Below are 7,787 nucleotides of genomic sequence, written 5' to 3'. Positions count from 1 at the left end.
TCCAATATCTTAACAATGTGTGTGCATGTTACTGATGCTGGACTAAACAGTATTGCCTGTAAATGTATTTTGCTTCATATAATTGATTTACCTCCTGTATGTGATACCTTTTCATATTGAATCTCTTATGTATTATGGGTTCCACTTGTGTAATGAGGTAATGAGATGTACTTATTGAGCTAGCTATAACATGTCTGAGCTTTGATGTGTCTTCGGTGTGGACTATGCGTGATGGTGCGATGGGTTTCCACTCCCACGCATTGATGAAAGCCTGGATGCTCTGAATGGGGCCAGATTCTTCTCGACGACTGACCTCGCAAGCAGATAACACCAGGTTGCAGTACATGAGAAAGACAGGAACAAAACGGCATTTACCATGCCTTTCGGCCTATGTGAGTACCTGAGAATGGCCTTGGGGCTGTGTAACGTGCCTGCCACATTTCAACGTCTGATGCAAGCTACAATGAGTGATTAAGTTTTCCAGATTGTGCTGACCTTACTTGGATGACTTACTTGTGTTTTCTCTAACGTTCCAGGATCATCTGGTGAGATTAGATACAGTCTTTAAGAAGTTGAGGGAGACAGGGCTAAAAGTAAAAGTGGAGAAGTGTCATTTTCTCCTGCCTGAAGTCAAGTTTCCTAAGTCACCAAGTATCAGCTCAAGGTGTAGGTAAAGACCCTGATAAGATCAGAGCTGTAAAGCAGTGGCCCATCCCAAGTACTGTAGGAGAGCTAAGGTCCTTTTCGGGCTTTTGCAGCTACTATAGGAGGTTTATTGAGGGCTTTTCCCAGATTGCAGGACCCCTCCATGACGTTGTAAATGCCTGCATTAAAGAGTGTAGCCCGGCCAAGAGTAGCCAGTTGTTTAGTTCAGCCTTTACTCCACAGTGTCAACAAGCTTTTCAGCTACTAAAGGAAAAACTAACTGATGTGACACCACGGCATAGAGAGGATCTGTTGAGACAGAGATGCTTTTTGGGTGGTATGCATGGAGACTTTGAGCAGTGGGTAAAGAGGTGCCAGAGGTGCATGCTGACAAAAATACCACAGCCCAGGAGGACACCCCAGACACCATTCCTGGCTTCTCGCCCGCTTGAGGTTGTTCTCGTGGGTTACACAATGCTTGAACGCACCACGGATGTCCGTGAGAATGTACTTGTGATGACAGATGTATTCACCAAGTTCAGCCAAGCTTTTGCTACCAGGGACCAGAAAGCAGACACCACTGCTAAAACCATCCTAAGAGAATGGTTCCCAAAGTATGGAGTGCCAGAAAGCTTGCATTTGGACCAGGGCAGAAATTTTGCAAGTGCAGTGATCGCTGAGTTGTGCAAGTTGTATGGGGTGAAGAAGACATGCACCACACCTCACCACCCTCAGGGGAACCTGCAGTGCGAGAAGTTTAATAGAACTTTACACTTCCCCCTGAAAAGAAGAGATGCTGGCCTGAACACCTTTTAGAGGTTGTTTATGCATATAATGTCACACCACACTCCACTGCAGGGTATTCACCCTGCTACCTGTTGTTTGGCGTTCATCCACACATTCCTATTGACACTCTTTTAAGCCAGGAGAAAGTAAAAGATGACAAGCCTGACTGGTTAGCTGTACACCAGGAGCACCTCCAGGATGCACATGCCAGAGCAAAGCAGTGTGCGGAGTGGAAGGCAGCAGAAAGAGTAGCACTACAGCTGAAGAAGGTTCACTGTCCGCCTATCGACGTGGGACAATTGGTGTGCCTCCGCCATCGTCCACCAGGAAGGAATAAGATCCAGGATGCCTGGGCAGCTGCAGTGTATGAAGTTGTTGAGGTGCAGGGGACTATATATAAAGTGGTGCCACTGGAGGGAGGGCCGATGAAGAGTGTCCATAGGTCTAACCTGCGGCAGTGTGTTTGGCAAGTACCAGCACCACGGTGGCGTCCCCAAGCAGCTTCCACTGAGGACAGACCTACACTGAGTTTGGGATTGGAAACTGAGTCCGAGGATCCAGAGTTTGTGTTGGTAGAGAAAGTCAGGTGTCTGGAAGATGAAACAGTGGCAGTTGTGGAAACTGACAAGCCATGGGCCCATCTGAGTGATGTGACTGAGGATGCACTCGAACAGGAAAGAAATGACATGTCGGATGATGATGACTTGGAGGCAGAGGTCTTGCCAGACCCACACCCCCATCGGAGAGCGTTGACCTGCCCGCTGATGAACCAGCACAGGGTCCCGTGCCTGCTCCAAGGTAGAGAAAAGAGGGAAATGTTAGGGTAGACACACCCATTCCCCTTCTGTGCAGAAGCCAGAGTACAACAGCAGGGATGAACAAAAACACATTTAACTTGCCCATGTCCACATGCAATGCTGTGTCTCTTAGTCCAGATGTATGGGGAAAAACAGAAGTGTCGGGCCCCGCGATGTAGAGACACGGCACAGGATGTACTTTTGGGTTATCGATACGGAGGATATCTCCATAAACCATGTTAATAATCCTTGAGATCGGCAGACGGAAGAGTGAACTAGCTAGCGGACCAAGGTAGATGCTTGAAGACCTGGGTGTTCTAGCTGATTCCCTGACGATTGATAGCCAAGTGAGTGTGTGTGTGTGTGTGGGGGGGGGGGGGGGGGGGGGGGGGGGGGGGGGGGGGGGGGGGGGGGGGGTCCTGAGGGCGCACACTGCACATTAGAACAGTGAGTTACTGATTTCATTCATAAAATGTTAATTCTGAGTTTCTGTATAAAGTGTGTCTATAGTGTACTGTTAAATCACATAGCTGAGATCAGATGCAATAAGCAAAGGACAAGTAAGAAAGTTATTCCTGTGTTTTGTATAACCACCAACTGCCTTAAACCCTTGACTTTAAATTATTAATGCTGTTCTCATTTTAGTCCAGTCGGGGGAATAAAAACCCATAAAATTTATTGTGTGTTTGGCCTCATCATTCTCACATGTTAGCATTGAGCTAACCGCCGAAGCGCTATTTTTTATTAATATTATGTATCGATATGATGGGCTGGAATATCGATACAGTATCATGTCAAAATGTAGAACAATATATTACTGTAACGATTTATTGTCACACCCCTAGCTTGTATAATGAGATGAAGTAGTTCCCTTTACTCACAAAAAGCAAACGTTATACAAAAATTATACACACTAGATGGGTAGATATATAACAAGTCATAGAAATAAACCTATTTTACATGGTAGAGTTCTGAGGATGAATTAAGCAGTCTGACAATTTGGGAAAAGAAGCTGCTCTGCATTCTGGTGGTACAACGCCAGAGGGCAGCAGGATGAACTGGCTGTGGCTGGGTTGGAGTCTTTTAGAAATCCTTCCTCTCTTTAGGCATCTCACCTTACCTCCCCGATATCACTGATGCTCAGTACATCGGTACCAATGATCTTCTGAGAGCTTTTAATCACACGCCGCAGAGCCCTCCTGCCCTGGGCTGTGCACATCCCATGCCGGTGATGTTTCAAGTCAGGATGTTTTCTATTGCAAGTAAATAAGATCTTGGCGCAGGAATTTCGTCTTCTTAAGTTTTCTAGTTAAGTTTAAGTTTAATTTTTTCACAGAATGACAGTCGATATTGACTAACAGCTATGTACAGCGTGCTTACCTCGAAAACCCAGCTGTGCTCAATCGTGCTCGGGCACGGTACAAGGCAACTGGGCCTAGAGTGAGTACGCCCTAAAACTGCTTCACCTCAGATCCGCTAGTGTAGACAGAGATCTGTATTTTTGTACCAGAATCAGTGGTCAGCTCCTTGGCTTTACTGTAGGTCATTCTCTGTGCACCACTGTGTAAGATTGTTGATTTCATCTGGTAAACATTCTCCATCCATTTCGACTATGTTTGAGCACCAAGCATCATTGATGTAAACAGTCTTGTTTTCAGTCAATGTGGAACATGCCCCCTCGTCCAGTGCAATAGCTCAATCCAGGATGTTGCAGTGCAGCAAGGTCTCAGTAAAGTTGAGGGCACAGCAGTCTCTGATTTCCCTTTGTGTTAGCCTGAGTCTTTCATCCAATGTATTTTCCTGCAACAGCACATTAGCCAGGATTAGGCTGTGTAAAGGAATAGTCTTACTATGCATTTAGACCAAACACAAATTTAATCCTTGCGTCACTTTTCTAACGTTAGAAAGAAAGTTTTATCGCTTGACTACTGCCGAGTGTTCACACACAATCCCATAATGCGAATCAATACAACCCAATTGCAATAAATGGATCAAAATGATTCCAAAGTAACTACTACATTATTGCCAATTTGTTAAACATACTGTTCAGTATGAATTCAAGCTTTGTCAGGTCAAGTTTTAAAATGTTTGATTTCTGAATGGAGTTTAAATCGGTCAGGTCTGTGCTATGCTAACTTGTTCTCAGCAAAGTACAACTCCCGGACTCGGTTGGGTCCGGGGATCACAGAAACGATGGCTGGTGCAGATGACTGGAGACCGAGAGAAACAAGATTAACAAGGATCAGAAAGACAGACCAACTCAACTAAGCAAGTTACTTGAAGTTTGGCTGGTGCAAGTGCATACACAAATGACGCAACGATCCGGCGGTGACTGGATGGTTGGAGGCAGTATAAGAAGGCTGAGGAGATTTTTTTTGATGAAGAGCAGGTGAGTGATCAGGGATGGGGAGCAGGTGAGTGAGTGAACCAGATCCGAGGACATGCCTCCACTCGCCGACAAGGGCCTGGGCAAAGGGTTCGAGACTAGGGGGGTCGTGACAGCGATTTTTGAGAAAGCAGTGTTTCCCATAATCAGCCTATAATTTGGATAATTATCAACACAGACCGCCACATATTGATTTTCCAAATTTTTACAAGACGTATTTAAAATCATTTTTGATTAAGAAGCTGTACTGAGGAGCATATATTCGTGCAGCACCTCCTCCCCCCCCCCCCCACTGTCATTCTCTGGGAAACACTGGAAAGTAATATAGTTACATAACTAGTAACGTAACTAGTTACTTTTATCACCCAGTAATAAGTAAAGTAATAAGTAACTAGTAATATATTACAATTTCTGAGTAACTTGCGCAACACTGGCAGCAGCAGAGGTCAGTAATAATGCCGTAATAATGTGATAATGCAATGCAATGTTAGCTACATTTATATGAAGTTACATTAAATATTTGCATTTCTTTACTACCTACTTGTTTGGATAGTTACAAACACTTTACTGCTTTAAAAGTACCAAGTAGTCAAACAGTGAGAAAAATACATCTTTATCCAATTTGTTTTACATTAGATCCCTCATAATCGTAATGAGGAGCCTAAAAATTCCCACCCTTGAGGTGATGCATTGTGATGCATCGAGATATCGAATCGAATCGTTGACCTGATAATCGTAATCGAGTCATGAGACCAGTGCACACCCCTACTGAGCACTGCTCGTCTTTGCATTGACTTTGCAAGTAATCATGCTGCTCCCAAAGCTCACTTCGCGTTTGATCTGAAAGCACAGTTAGGTTCAACCTAGGTTAGCTTAGCTCTTGGCCTCTAGCTTTCCTCTCTTCCTGGCTGGATCACACCGCTTGAGGTCATGTTTTGTCTGATGGTCTGAACAGGAGATGCTGTTACTAGTAATCGTCTCATGGTCTGCTGCACTCAATCCAATCCCTGCACTTCCTTTTCCGATGTTGTGTATTGTGTATTTCTGTCATAAGTAATCATAGTCAAATGTGTTTCAATAATAAAAGGTGAAAAAAATTACAAATTAAAACAAAAATGTAGCGAAGCATGCACATTTACACATGCCAAATTGTTTTCTTTAGATTGTAATTGCTCCTCTGTCTCTTGGTATCTTGGAATATGTTGAGCCTGTCAAGCCACTGCTGAACCAGATGTGGGGAAGAGAATTAGGAGAGGAGGAAAAAATTGACAAGTCCTGGGGGCAGAAGAACTCCTAAACAAGCTGCCGTATAAAGTTGTTATGGCCAACGTATAAATCAGAAAGTATTGAGAGATGGACTAAGACATTGTTGGTTTTGGTATTTTCCTGGGATTTGTTGACAAAAGTATAGATCAATGTGAGCTTTACCCTTTAATATAAAAATTATAATTACTTAATGAGCTCAGTTCAACAGTTACAATAAATCTTCTGTAACACAAACCTTTACATAACATACAATTTTCACATGCTAATCAAATCAAAGTTTTTATTTTAGCTGTGTGTGCTCAACACTTGCTGCAATAATAAATATATTCCACCAGAAGCAATAACAGTCACAAACAAAAGATCACGTTGTATGTTTCAGAGCACAAATACAGATATAGATCAAAACAACATTCTGTTTTGGTATCCATTCCTGTTTTCTCATATACCAACGGGGAAAGAATGTTTTATTCAAGACTTCCACAGAAAGGTTGCACAGTCTTTTTTGTTAAGTTATGATTTTTCCAAGATTCTCTTTCATCAGCAAACATGCTCATTTTAGAATTTCACAATTTATGCTGGAGGTAGAAGCATAGGGGATTCCTAGATTGGATTTATTGAGTCCCTTTTTTCATGGTTAAGAATGGGCCAGAAACATTTCTCAAAAGCAATTATAAGACTTGCTAGACAGACCGTTGTTTTATTCACAGCTCGGCAGGGTGTAAAACTGCTGAATATTATATTTTGTTAAGCATTGAGAATTGTTAGAAGAGGTTGAAGTACTGTTCATACGCAGCAGGACACATTTCAAAATTCCTCCTACGACACATTTTCCATCAATTCTATCATCCAAAAGTTAGACCTCTAGTTATCTGCATGATTATTACTATTAATAGGGCCTGTTTTACAAGTAGCAGCTTTGATGAATGCTTACTGTAATTTTAAAGAGGTGGTATTATGGTTTTTGGTTTTTCCCTCTCCTTTATTGAGTTATATATCTTTTTTGTGCATGTACTAGGTTTGCAAAGTGAAAAAGCCCAAAGTCCACCCCAAAGGGAGTTTGTCTCCCACAGAAAGCACTGCTCTGAACTGCCTGAAAACAGCTCGTTTGTAGTCCAGCCTTTACTTCCCTTTCTTGTGACGTAAGTAAATGTGTCATAATGCTCGCCGAAAGACTAGTCCAACACGCCCTCTAAAACACCGGTGGAAAAACACTGAGCTGCAGCACACCTCTCCTCTCCCTTCCAAACACTAGCTACCCTCCAAGCAGTCAATGGACATAAAGTTGTTACTGTGATGTAGAGACGGAGCTCAGTTAAAACTTTATGGATGATTTTGTTACAAATTAATAACTCACCACTCTGAAACTCTTGCTCCAGTCCATATTGCCAAGCTGGTCTGCAACATGTAGCCTACAGCTGAATCGAAGCTGTTAACCGTCTTTTCGCGTACCCGCCTTTCTCTGCTTCTGATTGGCTATTACCGACCTTTCGCTGACCTGCCCTTCTCTGCTTCTGATTGGCTAGTAGTCCTTAACTAGGAATTGCCCATGTGCAACTTTCAACAAAGAGACAAGATGTATCACTCCATTGCTAAAACGAAGCCTTCAACACAGGGTGAAAAGAGGAGCTGAAGCAATGTGCTGTATGACAAAAAATATGGTATTTTTTGAAAATTAAACCATGTAAACCTGAATAGGATTTGGAACATGAAAATGAGCATAATACCACCTCTTTAACACACCCCCTTATAGTAGAATGACAGCTTTTGTTCAGACAAGGACTTTTGGAACAAATCTGTTATGATTGACTTTGCCACCCTCTCAGTCCCTAGTGTTTCCCCTGTTTTCCCCTTCCTTGTGCTCGCTATATGTCATTTGTCTGTCTTCCGTGTGTGTGTGTGTGTGTGTG

The 7,787-nt window shown here is 42.9% G+C and overlaps 1 pseudogene; it reads left to right on the top strand.

The window, feature by feature from the left end:
• LOC123963078 overlaps positions 1-2,258 on the top strand; it is a 5,337-nt pseudogene extending 3,079 nt beyond the window's left edge.
• The last annotated feature ends 5,529 nt before the right edge of the window (positions 2,259-7,787 follow it).

This window comes from Micropterus dolomieu, linkage group LG23 (assembly GCF_021292245.1).
Source record: "Micropterus dolomieu isolate WLL.071019.BEF.003 ecotype Adirondacks linkage group LG23, ASM2129224v1, whole genome shotgun sequence".
Lineage (NCBI taxonomy): Eukaryota > Metazoa > Chordata > Actinopteri > Centrarchiformes > Centrarchidae > Micropterus > Micropterus dolomieu.
This window is presented reverse-complemented; position numbering and strand designations above follow the sequence as displayed.